Source organism: Gopherus evgoodei, chromosome 1 (genome assembly GCF_007399415.2).
Source record: "Gopherus evgoodei ecotype Sinaloan lineage chromosome 1, rGopEvg1_v1.p, whole genome shotgun sequence".
Lineage (NCBI taxonomy): Eukaryota > Metazoa > Chordata > Testudines > Testudinidae > Gopherus > Gopherus evgoodei.
In genome coordinates this window covers 321,314,229-321,330,968 of record NC_044322.1, presented here as the reverse complement: position 1 = coordinate 321,330,968, position 16,740 = coordinate 321,314,229, and positions in this window count along the sequence as shown.

The following is a 16,740-nucleotide window of genomic DNA, read 5'->3' as shown; positions in this document are numbered from 1 at the left end:
ATTCTTTGGATAACAATCCATCTCTTTAACCCAATTTCTATTCATAAGAATGCTGCTAGGACCTCATCACCTCCATCCATCAAATGAGCATTAGATTACTCTGCCTCAATGATGTTACTGGTAATTTGTATAATGTGTTTGTCTTTTGATCCATTAATTGTTTTAATTAATTTCCTAATTCTAAAAATTGCAATACATTAGTGATGGTATTTATGACATATTCTCCATACACAGAACAAATTATTTCCTTTCCCATGTATTAGTCCCTTCGCTGACCATTGTTTAGGTTGACCAGTTGGATGATTTTAAACTGAGTCTTATTGAATTAATGGGTTATGTTATGCATGTTGTAGACTGTAAACCTTTCTTCCTGTAACAGTTCCCTTATCCCCTGTAATACTGGATTAATTACTTGGTTCACATCCTCCTGCAACACAACTGATGTGTCTACGAATATTCTCAACATTCACCCGATTCCAAATTGATATTTCTGTACCAAACAGTCCTGTTAGTGACTCAAACATGGCTTGGATTCCAAAAGGATTCAAGCCACATTTCTTTCTGTGGATATATAATTTGTGGTTTGTGTGGACCCTTAAGTTGGCAATATTCTGTACTTGTTGCTGATAAGCTTCACTCTTATCCACAAGGAGCACTGAAAAGAAGGAAGCCAAAGGTCACTGTCCTTAATTCTCTAACCAAAGTTTTATAATATGGTCTTTAACATCAGATGAAAATGTTCATTCTAAACAAATGTGATTCTGTTCTGAAAAGAAGCCATGTAAAAATAGCCTCACTCTACCAATTTGCTCTTCGGGTATATCTAGATTTATAGCTGCTCATTGCTTTTCTAATTCTATATCCTGAGAGAGCTACAAAAACACCACAACTGTGTAGAAGTGAGATGGATTCTCGTCAGTTCATTATCAGCAATAGGGTCACACAGCAACAGAGGGCAGAACATACTTTGTAGACTATTTCCAGATCCTGAACGAGACAGAAAGGACTCAGCTTGATGTCCAGATCCTAGGATGAGTGTGTAGAGTTGGCATTTAAGAAAAAAAAAACTGTTTTACTTGTAAAAGGCCAGATTACGATATCATTATAAACACTGAATAGGTCCTTACTGTACAATTAATTCTACTGAAATCAATTGTGCTGCCCATGCAGAAGGTACTGCTCAGTACTGCTCAATCTGATCCAAAATGAACAAACTTGCTGTAGAAGCCATTGAGACACAACAATAATGGAACTCCTCAGTGTCATTTGTACACAGTCACTTTCCAGAGTTTAACAGCTCTTTCAATCAAATCACTCCCATTTGCTTAGACCAGCCACCCTGAGGTATAGACAGTCTGAAGCACTCCTCAAGCGAAAGCAGCAAAGAATCCTGTGGCACCTTATAGACTAACAGACGTTTTGGAGCATGAGCTTTCGTGGGTGAATACCCACTTCCTCAGATGCATGTAGTGGAAATTTCCAGGGGCAGGTATATATATGCTAGCAAGCAAGCTAGAGATAACGAGGTCAGTTCAATCAGGGAGGATGAGGCCCTGTTCTAGCAGTTGAGGTATGAAAACCAAGAGAGGAGAAACTGGTTCTGTAGTTGGCAAGCCATTCACAATCTGCAAATTTGACACCATCCGCTCAGGATTGAACAAAGACTGTGAATGGCTTGCCAACTGCAGAACCAGTTTCTCCTCTCTTGGTTTTCACACCTCAACTGCTAGAACAGGGCCTCATCCTCTCTGATTGAACTGACCTTGTTATCTCTAGCTTGCTTGCTAGCATATATATACCTGCCCCTGGAGATTTCCACTACATGCACCTGAGGAAGTGGGTATTCACCCACAAAAGCTCATGCTCCAAAACGTCTGTTAGTCTATAAGGTGCCACAGGATTCTTTGCTGCTTTTACAGATCCAGACTAACACCATACCCCTGTGATCCTCAAGTGAACACACTGCAAAATGTATTCAGTTTTGAATTACAACTGGTAATTCTGAGCTCATTGCTGCATCCTTTTTGCTTACACATTTTGGAAAATGACCATCTGAGCAGTGCTCAAATTAGAATAGAGGTGTGAATGGTTATAGTGTATACCCATGTCTCATCACTGCTGGTTGGGAAAAAGAATTTCATAAGCTAGGGGAAAATTACAAAATCTGAGTGTGAGAGGGAAGCTACAACCCCTTTTTCCCCCAGTTCAAACATAAAGACAACAAAAAGATGGAGAGTATTTTACTACAAATACACTCTAGAGAAATTCTGTGTCAAAAGACAGACTATGTTCATGCAAATGTGGCTTGATTTTCTTATTGTCCTAGCTTCATTTTGCCATCAAGTTAACACTGTACTCTGCAGATGTATTTTGTAGGGAAACTAGCTTTTCGTGTCATGGTAACTAAGTGGAAAGCATTAAAAGCACATGTATCCTTCCAGCAGGAGAAATACTCTGTCTTATATTCACAAGGGCACAAACACACCATACTGTGTTACTGTGACTTCCTGAGCAGAATTCAAAGTGTGCTGCTGGCCAGACTGCTAATTTCTGTCAGGCTTTGTTTGCCATTTAAACATTTTTTTATGTACAATTTCCTCATAGTAACAGAAAGTTGCTAGTGCTGCAGCAAAATAAAGCTAGTAATAAATACTACACTAGTGTGAGTTAGTCTGCAAAAATTATATTAACTTAATTTTTCTAAAGTTAAATGATTAATCAACTTTATCTCCAGCAGAGCTGCCTTTCAATGTTATATGACATTTCTTCAGTTTTTAGAGGATATGAGGGGGAAAAAACTCTTCAACTGCAATATTCTTTTTAAGCACATTAAAATGTAGAATTCATATCCTTTGTTGTTGTTGTTGTTGTTATTGAAATCAGCATTCTTGTTTACTGCTGAACTCTTAGTAGGTTCTTATCTTTCCATTTTGGTGTTTCTACAGTTATTCATTCCCAACGGCCAGTTCAATTATTTTTTTTTCCCGATTTATTCCTTGTTTAAGAAGCCATTATCTTTGAAAACTAACTGGTGTCATTTCTATGCTGTTTCAGAAGAAACTACAGCTAATGATTCAAATATGTCACTGTATTGAAAACCATATTATTTCACCTTATATTAGGATTTTTGTGAATACATTTTCTGATCAATTAACACCTTTATTTTGTTTTCCTTTACAGTTTAAGAAAGGCTTTGGTGAAGTTACTGCTTAGCAGCCATTTCACATTTTATCCATTCTCTCTCATACACAGACGTTATATTATCTCTGTGTGTTTGTGGGAGAGAGAAAAGTAATTGATATATTTAGTAGTTGATGTAAATTCAAACTTAACCTTTCACAGAGATGTTTGGGTTTAGCTTTGTTATCTAAATTGATTGAATGTGTCCAACTGAGTGAAAATAGATGCATTAATAGTATTACAGATTTCAGGGAGCTGAGATGTCTTCCACAAAAGTGAGACACCACCTGTGCTCTGATCCATGCCCTTCTTCACCAGCAATAAATAGTAAAGAATATCTGAATTCTGATATTGTAACTACCTCCACTGTGAAGGAATATCTACTACCTTGTGCCCCATACCACTCTGTAATCTGGTCAGTACTTAAGAAATCATAACTCAGTGAAACAGACATTAGCAACTACTACTGATTAGTATCTAGCCATGCTGCTGAAAGGAGGCAGCAGTGAACAGGTTCAAACAAACAAGACATTTATTATGAAAAAATGAAATGAAGAAATATCCAGTCTCTCAAACAAATATTTACAGCCCCCTGAAGTCTTATGATACATATTTTGATTTTAACATCGAGGTTATACCAGAATCTCTGTCAGTCCTGCCTTCTTAGATCTCCCACAGAGATAACCCTTCAATACTCAGGCCTTTTGTAGGACAATGTTCTGGGAACTGTGAATTATTCACCTTGGTCTTTCAGTTAATTCCTGCTGTGTCTGTTTCTTCCCAATGACAATGGTTTACACAGCTGTTGCTTTTTCTTTTGTAATCTAAGGTCCTGATTCTTCAAGGCATATTTAAACAGCCACCTGTGCAGAAGCCCACTGATATGTGGAGCCATTAAATAGCCGTATTACTGAAAAACTACTCTTCAGACAGAGATTTGTTCTGGTTACAATAATCAGCATTTGATCTGGTGGAACTGTTGTAAATGAATTAGCCAAATGTTAGCCCTTTTTCCCTGTTTTCAGACCGATCCTGATTTTCTTTGAATGTATTTTTATAAGTACTCACCAAGAGTCAGATTGTATCACTCTTACTCATGTTTAGCACCTCAATTCATGAAAAGAACCATTGATTTTAATCATGGGAGTGAAGTTCTAGTTACCATGAAGAAAAGCATCAAAATTTTGCTACAAGTACTTTGTACACATGACTTTGAGACTCCAGATTGTTTGCAAGCTGTTCACTTTTGGCCAAATTCTAACACCCTTACTCATAGTGAGGTAGGCTAACTGAAAACAAAGGCTCTGCTTGAGGAATTAGATGCCTACTCAACATGAGTAAAGTTGCAGAATATTGTTCTGTGAATTTTTTATTACTGGTGATTACTCAGTAGTCACCTGGTAGTGCTCCTGCTCTGGGAGTGGATGACTGAAAAATTTTAAAGATGAGAGAAATTAATTCTCTTTTACACATTGATTCTTTATTTTTATGTTTCTGTGAGGAACAGCCATTTCCCAAACATTGGTCTGAATGAAAATCTATCACTGTGAATGTTTGAAAGTATTTGAGGAATAGCTGTTCTGGAAACAAACATGTTAACAAGGAATCTATATGTGAACAAGAACAATCACTACTTGTTATTCATTATTTGTCATCTGTTATTAATTTTATTGCATTTTAAAAGTCTCAGTCAGGCAGCAGAAAGAACAGGATTTTATGCAGAATCTGGCCCTTACAAGAACTTTCTCATTATGTTGGACCTCAAATATTATGCTTAAATGGAGAGAAATCATTTGTGGGAAAAGCATCCAACTGAAAGAAAAATTACTGTAAATTACAAAAATAAAGCCAAACAAAACTTAGTCAAATAGCAAAATCCCAAATGGCAACACACTATTTTTCCAAATTAAAAAAATGAAATCTCTATGAAAATTTTTTACAGCAGTGAACACACATCTGTCAAACTGGAAGATTTGACAAGATAAAATTTACAGCCTGTTTGTACAAGCAGAGTCATTATCACTGTTCACTCTGTCAGCTATAAACCTGTTCCATATTAAAACTGAAAGACTGGCTTTTCAAACATCACACTAGCAAATTTCAAAAGCTGATCACTGTGGATATAGAAATTAGCATTTCATAGTGAGCAGACACAAAAATGTTGTCAGACTGTGAAAATGTAACCACATCAGCTAATGTGATTAAATCTGATGATGATCTTGATAACATCAGATTGAGAAACTCTTTCAGGATGTGCTATCATTTCTTCCTTTTGACTGTCAGCCATGTCTCTAGCCCTAAAGTCAGACTCCTTGTTACAGCACTAACCAAAAATAGCCAGTCTGGTTTTCCTATTCTTAACAACTTGTATGACTTTTTTTTTTTAAATCATAGACTTTAAGTCCAGAAGGGACCATCATAATCATCTAGTCTAACCTCCTGCACCTTGCATGTCACAGAACCTCATTCTCCCCTCCTGTAGTAGACCCATAACCTCAGGCTGAGTTACTGAAGTTCTCAAATATTCATTTAAAGACTTCAAGTTCCAAAGAATTTATCATTTACTCTAGTTCAAACCAACAAAGTGACCTGTGCCCCATGCTGCAGAGGAAGGCAAAAAAATCCCTAAGGTCTCTGCCAGTCTGACCAGGAGGAAAATTCCTTCCTGACCCCAAATATGCTGATCAGTTAGATCCTGAGCATGTGGGCAAGACCCACCGGTCAGACATCTGGGAAAGAATTTGCTGTAGTAACTCAGAGCTATCACACTATAGTTTTCCACCTCTGGCCATGGATATATTTGCTAATAGCAGTTGCAGATGGGGCATATACCATTGGAGGCACTCATCATACCATCCCCTCCATAAACTTTTCAAGCTCAGTCGTAAAACAAGTTAATTATTTTGCCCTCACTATTCACCTTGGAAGGCTGTTCCAGAACTTCACTCCTCTGATAGTTAGAAACCATCATCTAATTTCAATCCTAAATGTATTTATAGCCAGTTTATATCCATGTGTTCTTGTGCCAGCATTTGCCCTGAACTTAAATAATTCCTCTTCCTCCCTGGTGTTTATCCCTCTGATGTACTTATAGAGAGCAATCATATCTGCCCTCATCCTCCATTTTGTTAGGCTAAATAAACTACGTTCCTTAAATCTCCTCTAGTAAAGCAGGTTTTCCATTCCTTTGAGCATCCTGGTAGCCTCTCTCTGCACCTGTTCCAGTTTGAATTCAACTTTCTTAAACACAGGAGGCCAAAATTGCACACACTATTGCAGATGTCTCACCAGTGCCTTGCATAATGGTAATAACACTTCAGTCTCTCTACTGGAAATACATCACCTGATGCTACCTATGATTTTAGTGGCCTTTTTCATGGCTGCATCACATTGTTGATTCACAGTCATCCTATAATCAACCAATACACCCACGACTTACTCCTCCTCTGCCACTTCTAACAGATATGTCCCTAGCTTATAACAAAAATTCTTGTTGTTAATCCCTAATTGCATTACTTTGCACTATTAAATTTCATTCCATTTCTATTATTCCAGTTTTTAAGGTCATCCAGATCTTCTATGAAATTCTGGCCTCCCTCTGTATTGGCAATATCTGCCCCCTTTGTCATCTGCAAATATTATTAATACATTCCCACTTTTTGTGCCAAAGTCATGGATGAAAATGCTAAATAAATTGTAGTCCAAAGACTGATCCTTGAACTCCACTAGTAACCTTCCTCCAGGCTGACAGTTCACCCTTCAACAATGATGCATTGTAGTCTCTCCTTAACCAGTTCCTTACCCAGTTTTTCATTGTCATATTAATCCCCATCTTCTCCAATTTAACTAATAATTTCCCATGTGGAACTGCATCAAATGCTTTACTGAAATCCAGGTAGATTAAATCTACTGTATTTATAAAATCATAAGGGCCTGTTTCTGAAAATCTTACTCAGAGTGACAAATCTGAAAAAGTAGTAGTCAGCATTGTGTTCCTAGGGCAGCTCTATTGGGACTAGGCTTGATGCTGTTAAACATTTTCCTCATTGATCTGGATGTTATATAAAATCACTGCTGATAAACTTTGCAGATGACTCAAATTATAAATAATGGTGAGGAGAGAGCAGTCATACAGAGTGATCTGGATCACTTGGTAAGCTGGGCCCATTCAAAGAAAATGCATTTGAATACAGCCAAATGCAAAATCATACATCTAGGAACAAGGAATGCAGGTTATAACTACAGTATGGGGGAGTGTATTGTGGAAAGCAATGTCTCTGAAAAGGACATATGAGGAATAATTAAAGAGGCTAGGAGTCTTTAGCTTGGAAAAGAGGAGACTAAGGGGGGATATGATATAGGTATATAAAATCATGAGTGATATGGAGAAAGTGGATAAGGAGAAGTTATTTAATTATTCCTGTAATACAAGAACTAGGGGGTCACCAAATGAAATTAATAAGCAGTAGATTTAAAACAAATAAAAGGAAGTTCTTCTTCACGCAGCACACAGTCAACTTGTGGAACTCCTTACCTGAGGAGGTTTTGAAGGCTAGAACTATAACAGCATTTAAAAAGGAACTAGATAAATTCATGGTGGTTAAGTCCATAAATGGCTATTAGCCAGGATGGGTAAGGAATGGTGTCCCTAGCTTCTGTTTGTCAGAGAATGGAGATGGATGGCAGGAGAGAGATGACTTGATCATTGTCTGTTAGGTTCACTCCCTCTGGGGCACCTGGCATTTGCCACTGTCGGTAGACAGGATACTGGGCTAGATGGACCTTTGGTCTGACCCGGTAAGGCCGTTCTTATGGTCTTATGATCTAGAGGTCATGCTGGATATGCACCTGAATATGAGCTCCCATTTTGATGCTGTGGCAAAAAGTGTAAATGTGACCCTTAGTTGTATAAACAGGATAATATTACGTAATAGTAGAGAAATGATTTTGCCTTTGTATATGGCATTAATAAGACAGATACTAGAATACTGCATATAGTTCTGCAGACATTTTTTAAAGGATGTTGAATAATTAGAGTGGGTGCAGGGAAAAGCCACAAAATATTTTGAAGGCTGGAGAAAATGCTTTGCGGCAAGAGAAGAAAATCTGCAATATGTAGATCAATCTGTTCAGTTTATTTAAAAGAAAAAGATTGAGAGGTGACTTCATAGAGGGAAAATACTAAACACTAATGCTACAGGCTCTCTAATCTAGTGGATAAAGATATATCATAGAATCACAGAATATCAGGGTTGGAAGGGACCTCAAGAGGTCACCTAGTCCAACTAGCCAAGGCTTTGTCAAGCCTGACCTTAAAAACCTCTAAGGAAGAAGACTCCACCACCTCCCTAAGTAACCCATTCCAATGCTTCAACACCCTCCTAGTGAAATTTTTTTTTCCTAATATCCAGCCTAACCCCGTCCCCTCCACTTCAACTTGAGACCATTCCTCCTTGTTCTGTCATCTGGTACCACTAAGAACAGTCTAGATCCATCCTCTTTGGATCCACCTTTCTGGTAGTTGAAAGCAGCTATCAAATCCCCCTTTATTCCTCTCTTCTGCAGACTAAATAATCCCAGTTCCCTCAGCCTCTCCTCATAAATCATGTGCTCCAGCCCCCTAATCATTTTTGTTTCCCTTCGCTGGACTCTTTCCAATTTTTCCACATCCTTCTTGTAGTGTGGGGCCCAAAACTGGACACAGTACTCCAGATGAGGCCTCACTAATGCTGAATAGAGGGGAATGATCACATCCCTAAATCTGCTGGCAATGTTCTTACTTATACAGTCCAAAATGCCATTAGCCTTCTTGGCAACAAGGGAACACTGTTGACTCATATCCAGCTTCTCGTCCACTGTAACCCCCAGGTCCTTTTCTGCAGAACTGCTTCCTAGCCACTTGATCCCTAGTCTGTAGCAGTGCATGGGATTCTTCTGTCCTAAGTGCAGGAATCTGCACTTATCCTTGTTGAACCTCATCAGATTTCTTTTGGTCCAATCTCCTAATTTGTCTAGATCCCTCTTTATCTTATCCCTAACCTCCAGCATATCTACCACTCTTCCCAGTTTAGTGTCACCTGCAAACTTGCTGAGGGTGCAATCCACACCATCCCTCAGATCATTAATGAAGGACCCAGGCTGGAAGTTGAATCCAGACAAACTCAAACTGGAAATAAAATCCCAAAATCTATTTGTGAGGGAGATTAACCATTGGAACAAACCACCACAGGAAGTGCTTCATTCCTTGGTGTTTTCATTTCAAGACTGAATGCCTTTCTGGAAGTTATGCCCTAGCCAAACACAAGTCAGCCTTTAGTCAAACACTGATATTGGGCCAAATCAGAGTAAATTAGACGAACCGTTAGATCATGGCCCTTAATTTTCCTTCTGGAAACTCTGTGAATTACATAGCATTTAGTCAGGCATATAGTCCCATTCACATCAGTGTCATAGAAATTAAAGCTGATAATTAAAATTAGCCTATTGCTGATATACAATTACAAACTGCATAAAAGTTCACAGGACATGGCAGGCCTACTTATTTATCAGCAGAGGTAGTGGAACAATGTGTACAGTGGGGGTGCTGAGAGCCATTGAACCAAACTGTAAACCCTGTATATAATGGAATCCATGTCAAGCTAGGAGATGCAGCATCCCTAGTCCCAGCACCTCTGTTTATCAGGAGTACTACAACAGCACCATGGCTTATATAAAATGTGAGAGGAAGGACTGATTACCTACAGCCATCATTTTGTAGTCCCACAGGATAAAGAGTATGCATGAGGAAAGACAGAGGCTCTCAAAATGCCAGGAGTAAGCCTAAATGTCAGTGAGGTGGCTCAACGGGACTACAACATGAGGAGGAATCGTAAATTTTGCAGAATGAACATACAGAGAACTTAACAGACCAAACCAGTCTGATGTAGACATAGCTGACAAGGTCTCAGGCTCTCTTTTTTGTAAGAGAACCAGTCCATAGAAAAGATATTGGAAAGCACTAGCTATAATTGCTGGATGTTGCTGCACCTTTTGATCCACTTAGGAAGGAACAATCAGTTTCACACATACAGAATGGGAAGAGACTGTCTAGGAAGGAGTATGGCAGAAAGGGATCTAGGGGTCATAGTGGACCACAAGCTAAATATGAGTCAACAGTGTGATACTGTTGCAAAAAAAGCAAACGTGATTCTGGGATGCATTAACAGGTGTGTTGTAAACAAGACACGAGAAGTCATTCTACTGCTTTACTCTGCGCTGGTTAGGCCTCAACTGGAGTATTGTGTCCAGTTCTGGGCACCAAATTTCAAGAAAGATGTGGAGAAATTGGAGAGGGTCCAGAGAAGAGCAACAAGAATGATTAAAGGTCTTGAGAACATGACCTATGAAGGAAGGCTGAAAGAATTGGGTTTATTTAGTTTGGAAAAGAGAAGACTGAGAGGGGACATGATAGCAGTTTTCAGGTATCTGAAAGGGTGTCATCAGGAGGAGGGAGAAAACTTGTTTACCTTAGCCTCTAATGATAGAACAAGAAGCAATGGGCTTAAACTGTAGCAAGGGAGATTTAGGTTGGACATTAGGAAAAAGTTCCTAACAGTCAGGGTAGTTAAACACTGGAATAAATTTCCTAGGGAGGCCATGGAATCTCCATCTCTGGAGATATTTAAGAGTAGGTTAGATAAATGTCTATTAGGGATGGTCTAGACAGTATTTGGTCCTGCCATGAGGGCAGGGGACTGGACTCGATGACCTCTCGAGGTCCCTTCCAGTCCCAGAGTCTATGAATCTATGAATCCTGTATGGCTGAAACTGATCAAGGTACTTAGTGCAGAAAATCAAATCCCAACTCATCTAGATGACATCTAATAAACCATGTGAATCAATTCCTTCCTCAAGGGTAGAAGATAACCTGATATAGGCAAATAACACATCCTGGATCAATAATTGGTTGTTAAATATTAATACTTGTTAAAATAGTTCATACAGAGAAAAAGAGTGGGGAAAATGTATGGATATATGTATTCTTTCTTTAAAAATGTAGCAGGAAGCCAGGAAGGAGTGGCTGGGAAAGTTTCCAAGAAGAAAACTTCCAAAAAGAAAAGATAAAACTGTCTTCCTGTTTGTGATGGGGTATACCAGACCCTCTGAGGTCCCCTGATAGAGGCCTTTTGGCCCTGCCACACCCTGTCCCAAAAAAGGGCAGTGGAGAGGGTCGTTCAAATTCCTAGAGTGGCTGTGTGGGATACAGCCAATCAGGGCCAGGCAGCCTAGCATAAGAGGAGCAGCACGGTCATAGGGACTTCAGTTCCTTGCTGGAGCTGAAGGAGTGTGGATGGTGTATGGCCGACTGATAGAGCTACAGGACCTTGGATAATGAAGTGCTGTCAAATGCCAGGGAGAGCTGGTTAAGGGTGAAGACAGCACAGGGCAGTGAGGAAGTGGCCCAGGGAATTAGAGCAGCAGCGTAACTTAGATAAAGAGACACAGCAGATAGTTGCTATCTACAGTAGTAGATGGAGTAGTGGGTGGGCCTAAGTCCCCCTCAGCTCCCATTAAGCCACTGGACAATGAGATACCCCAAGGGGGAACTGACCTATAGTGACCCAGCTGGAGAGCTGTAGCCTGGAAGCCCCAAGAGGATGAAGACATTGTATCCAAAGGAGGGTCAATCAGAGAGAAAGAGAGAGTGTGCAAGTGAGCAGTTATTTTCAACTTTAGAAGAAAATTATTCTCTCTGTGATTCTTCACTAATTGCATCTGATAAAGAGTTTTGAGCCAAAGAAGAAGGGCACTTGCCTTGAAAGATTTGATTACAGTATGAAGTTTGGGCCAGTTCTTGGTTTTCATACTGTTTCATCTATCGCTCATTCACAGCAGCTGTTATGGTGTTATCTTCTGAACCTGCCCCAATGATATTCGTGGAGTTTTACCATGCACTTGAATGGGAACAGAAGCAGAGCCTTATTCAGTTGAATAGGTTAGAAATGTAATAGAGTTTTGTTTTTTTTTAAGGATGGAATAGTTTTATTACAGAATAAAAATCATGCCAATTTCTAAGAGATTATTTGTGATGCTTCCGAGACAGCATATTGATAAAAGCTTGCTATTTAATTTGAAAGGATATAAAGTGACAGGATTCCAACAATTAAGGGGAAAAAATATTTCAGTTGATTTTGCTTTTGTTAACATAGTAAGTAACCTTTGTAAAAAAACAACATTGCTTTCACTTTTATTTGCTCATCTTTTTAATTAATTATAAACAAAGTATTAGGCCAGAGTCTTTTCAAATTAAAATGATTAACTATTAAGTCAAGTTTTTACTTTTCCTGTGTCCTTCTGTGTGTCCTGCTTCTGTGGAGGTAATACTGTTCATGCCGGGGCTGTCGATTAATTGCAGTTAACTCTCAAAAAAATTAATCACACTGTTAAACAATAGAATGCCATTTGAAATTAAATATTTTGGATGCTTTTCTACATTTTCAAATATCAATTTCAGTTACAACACAAATTTTACAGTGTTCACTTAATATTATTTTCATTACAAATATTTTCACTGTAAATGATAAAAGAAATAGTCTTTTTAGTTCCCCCACTAAAAGTACTGTAGTGCAATCTCTTTATCATGAAAATGCAATTTACAAATATAGATTATTTTTTGGTACACAGCTGCATTCAAAAACAAATGTGACACTTCAGAGCCTACAAGTCCACTCGGGCCTACTTCTTGTTCAGACAGTTGCTCAGATTAACAAGTTTGTTTACATTTACAGGAGATAATGCTGCCCTCTTCTTATTTACAGTGTCATCAGAAAGTGAGAAGAGGCATTTGGTATGGCACTTTTGTAGCTAGCATTGCAAGGTATTTCCATGCCAGATATGCTAAACATATGTATGCCTCTTCATGCTTTGGCCACCATTCCAGAGGACATGCTTACATGCTAATGACACTCATTAAAAAAATAATGTGTTAAATAAATGTGTGACTGAGCATCCTGGGGGAGAAATGTATGTCCCCTGCTCCATTTTATCCACATTCTGCCATAGATTTCATGTTATAGCAATCTTGGATGATGACCCTGCACATATTATTCATTTTAAGAACACTTTCACTGAAGATTTGACAAAACACAAAGAAGGTACCAATGTGAGATTTCTAAAGATAGATACAGCATTCAACCCAAGATTTAAGAATCAGAAGTGCCTTCAAAATCTGAGAGGGATGAGGTGTGGAGCATGCTTTCAGAAGTCTTAAAAGAGCAATACTCCAATGCAGAAACTACAGAACCCAAACCACCAAAAAAGAAAATCAACCTGCTGGTGGCATCTGACTGAGATGTTGAAAATGAACATGCTTCGGTCCGCACTGCTTTAGGTAGTTATCGAGCAGAACCAGTCATCAGCATGGAAGCATGTCTTCTGGAATGGTGGTTGAAGCATGAAGGGACATATGACTCTTTAGCACATTTAGTACATAATATCTTGTGATGCCAGCTATGACAGTGCCATATGAACACCTGTTCTCACTTTCAAGTGACATTGTAAACAAGAAGCAGGGAGCACTATCTCTTGCAAATGTAACAAACTTTGTCTGAGCAAGAAGTAAGACTGAGCGGACTTTTAGGCTCTAAAGTTTTATGTTGTTTTGTTTTTGAGTGTAGGGTTTTTTTTTACATAATTCTACATTTTGTAAGTGCAATTTTCATGATAAAGAGATTGCACTACAGTACTTGTCATGGGCGAAAAGGATCTAGGCAAATACATCATTGTCAAGAGGTTCTTCCTAAGAAGCTTAATTTCCCCCCTTTCTATATTTCATCCCCTCATTCCTACATACCCCCCTTTCATTATGCTAAGTAGCTTCTCTGCCTCCTTGGTATTTATGCCTTCAAATAGCTGTAGACAGTATCATAAATCTCCCACATCTGTCACTTAACCAAGCTATTATATTTAACAAGTTTTATCTTCTCACACCAGTCAGTCCCTCTAGGTCCCTAATCCTTTATGTTCCTCTTTTCTGAACTCCCTCCATCTTGTCAATTCATTAAGTAACAAAGTACTGGACATAGAATGTGATATAATATTCCAAGTCACACTAGAGCAATATAGTATTAAGAACTATATCTTCCCTTTCCATTGATGTGACACCTCTATGTATACATTCCAAAATACAATTGGCCCTTTCTGCCACCATATGCGTTAGATCATAAGTATCGCTGCCATTAGTGTACATGGGCTACCCTTGGTGTACCAGTAAAGACTCTTTGAAGGAAAGAATGGAGAGAGAAGAATAAAGCTTGTTATCGTGGTACAATTGTTTTCTTAAATGGAGGTTGAAACCCTGGCCCTCAAATGGGGAGGTTTGCCATTGATTTCAGTGGGGCCAGGATTTCATTCTATAGATTCTGTAATTGGGCCAGACTTCTACTCCTTGAGTGCCTCCACATGGTTCTACTTAGCTCGTGTTTCTTGCCTCTGCCCAGAGGACAATCCCTTGCCTAGAGGCAAGTGTGTGGTGCCTCTATCAGGAAGATACCTTAATAGTCTCTCTAGCGCCTGCTGTATATTTTCTTTATCCTCGGTAATGTTGGTCTCTGGGAGGAAACAACTGTTTTTTTGCCTACTACAGTTGCTTACCCAGGGTCACCAGGGATTTTTGGCAGTTGAGCCTGGTTAATCTTACAAGCTGTACAAACTGGTAAATTTGTCTAGCTCTGACTGATTACCATAAGGATCAGCCATATAGTTCAAAAGTAAGACCTCTGGGCCAGATAACAGGGAAGGATAATACTCAGACTTAAGGCTCTTTGTATTTCTTGTTTTATAATTGCTTCTAGTTATGGTTAGGGAAAAAAACCAATGGGGCAGACTTGGGATAAAGAGGCCTCAGATGGGGTTTATGCTTTTTGTTTGGTTTGTTCTGTTACCAGTCTAAAAATCAACACAGCATGCCAGGAAAGGGATGGACATTTTTTGAGGAGCCGGAGAAAGAGTGTGATGTGTTTTACTACTACGGGGGGAGTTTGGTGTTGGTTGCACAGTAATATGCCTGACTTATCTAAAGCAGTTTTGTAGCTATTGTATCTCAGTTGAATATATGGTTGTTTGGCAGGCATCCATTCACATTGCAATGAATAAGCTAAATGCTAATGTTTGCCTTCCTAAGAGTTTTCATAATAAAATGTATTGAAATTCTAGTTTTCACACATAGCAATACCATTCATATTGCTATACAAAACATTATCTATATGTTCTTAAGTTGCTTTGGTTCTTGTTTTATATCTGAATAGTAGTAAAGATTTCAACAGAGAGGGAAAATGTTCAGATTAGTTGAAGTTCAGAGAATAACAACCATTATTATTGGAGAGACTGATTTACCAGGAAACAATATAAGAACAACATATGTATAGCCAGGCTCAAGAATGATTCTAATGTGGTGGTGACCTTGATAGGTCTACGCATGTTTGAAGAGTGTAGGCACCATTTAGAGGGAGTGCAATTATTTTGGGTAATACAAGGAGATAACTACTGCAAAGATAATGGGATGACATTTTAAAAAGGAAAAGCTAAGCTAAGTATCAGGAAGAGATTTATGACTGTCATCTCTATTAGTCAGCTTCTCTCAAGGGTATTCAGATCCCACTGATGTGTGTGGTATAAAAACCTGAACAGAAGTATTATAGAATACATTGTGGAGAATAATTTTGGACTGACATGGGTTGTGTCACATGTCCTAATACAGATGTTTCTCCCTCTCCCTCAATCTCTATTTCCTATGATCCAGTCTTAGTATTGTTTGGCCATGTTTCTAGATTAATAAGAGACTGAATAAGTATATATTAGTCCGTGTGGGCCAAATTGCATAGATCATCTTCTCAGACACAATTTTCAAATACAGTCAAAGAAAGTTTGGCTAAAGTAAGGAAACAATGAATTCCTCAACGCCTATACAGCTCTATTTATCCTGTATTATAGGCCAAGATAACCCTCCTATCAGGCTGCCAAATCCCACCTCAAGGAGCTATCACCCTGAATGCCTACAACTTGGGCTCAGTACCAAACACTGCAGAGAACTATTATCCTACTTCACTTAAAGGATAGCACATATTTGGGAAGCCTTCTAAAACAGCATGGATCTGTCCCATCAGCATCCTTCTTCTTTAGCTATCCCTCAATGTGAGGATGAAGTCTGTCAAGGGGTTCATTGGTGGGCTTTTAGGTGGCTGAGGAGCCCAATTCGTGCCCTACAAATTTTCCCATAGAAGTGGCAGGTGTAATCTTGGAGGAGACATAGTTTTTGGCTGGACTGTTGTGCCTTTTCTTTCCTCCTTTGTGGCTTCTCTGTCTCATGAACATGTCTGTTCTCTGCAAAGTGAGCTGTGGCTTGGTGTATGGTGTGGTGCCACTGGTTTCTGTTTTGTGCCAAATCCTCCAATTTTGTTAGGTTGATGCATCCCTTTTGGAGGTGTGCTTTCAGTATGTCTAACCAACAGTACCTGCACACTCACTCATCAAGAAGGTCCAGATACCTAAAAGAGTCCTGACCCAAAACTTGTGGCTCTGACC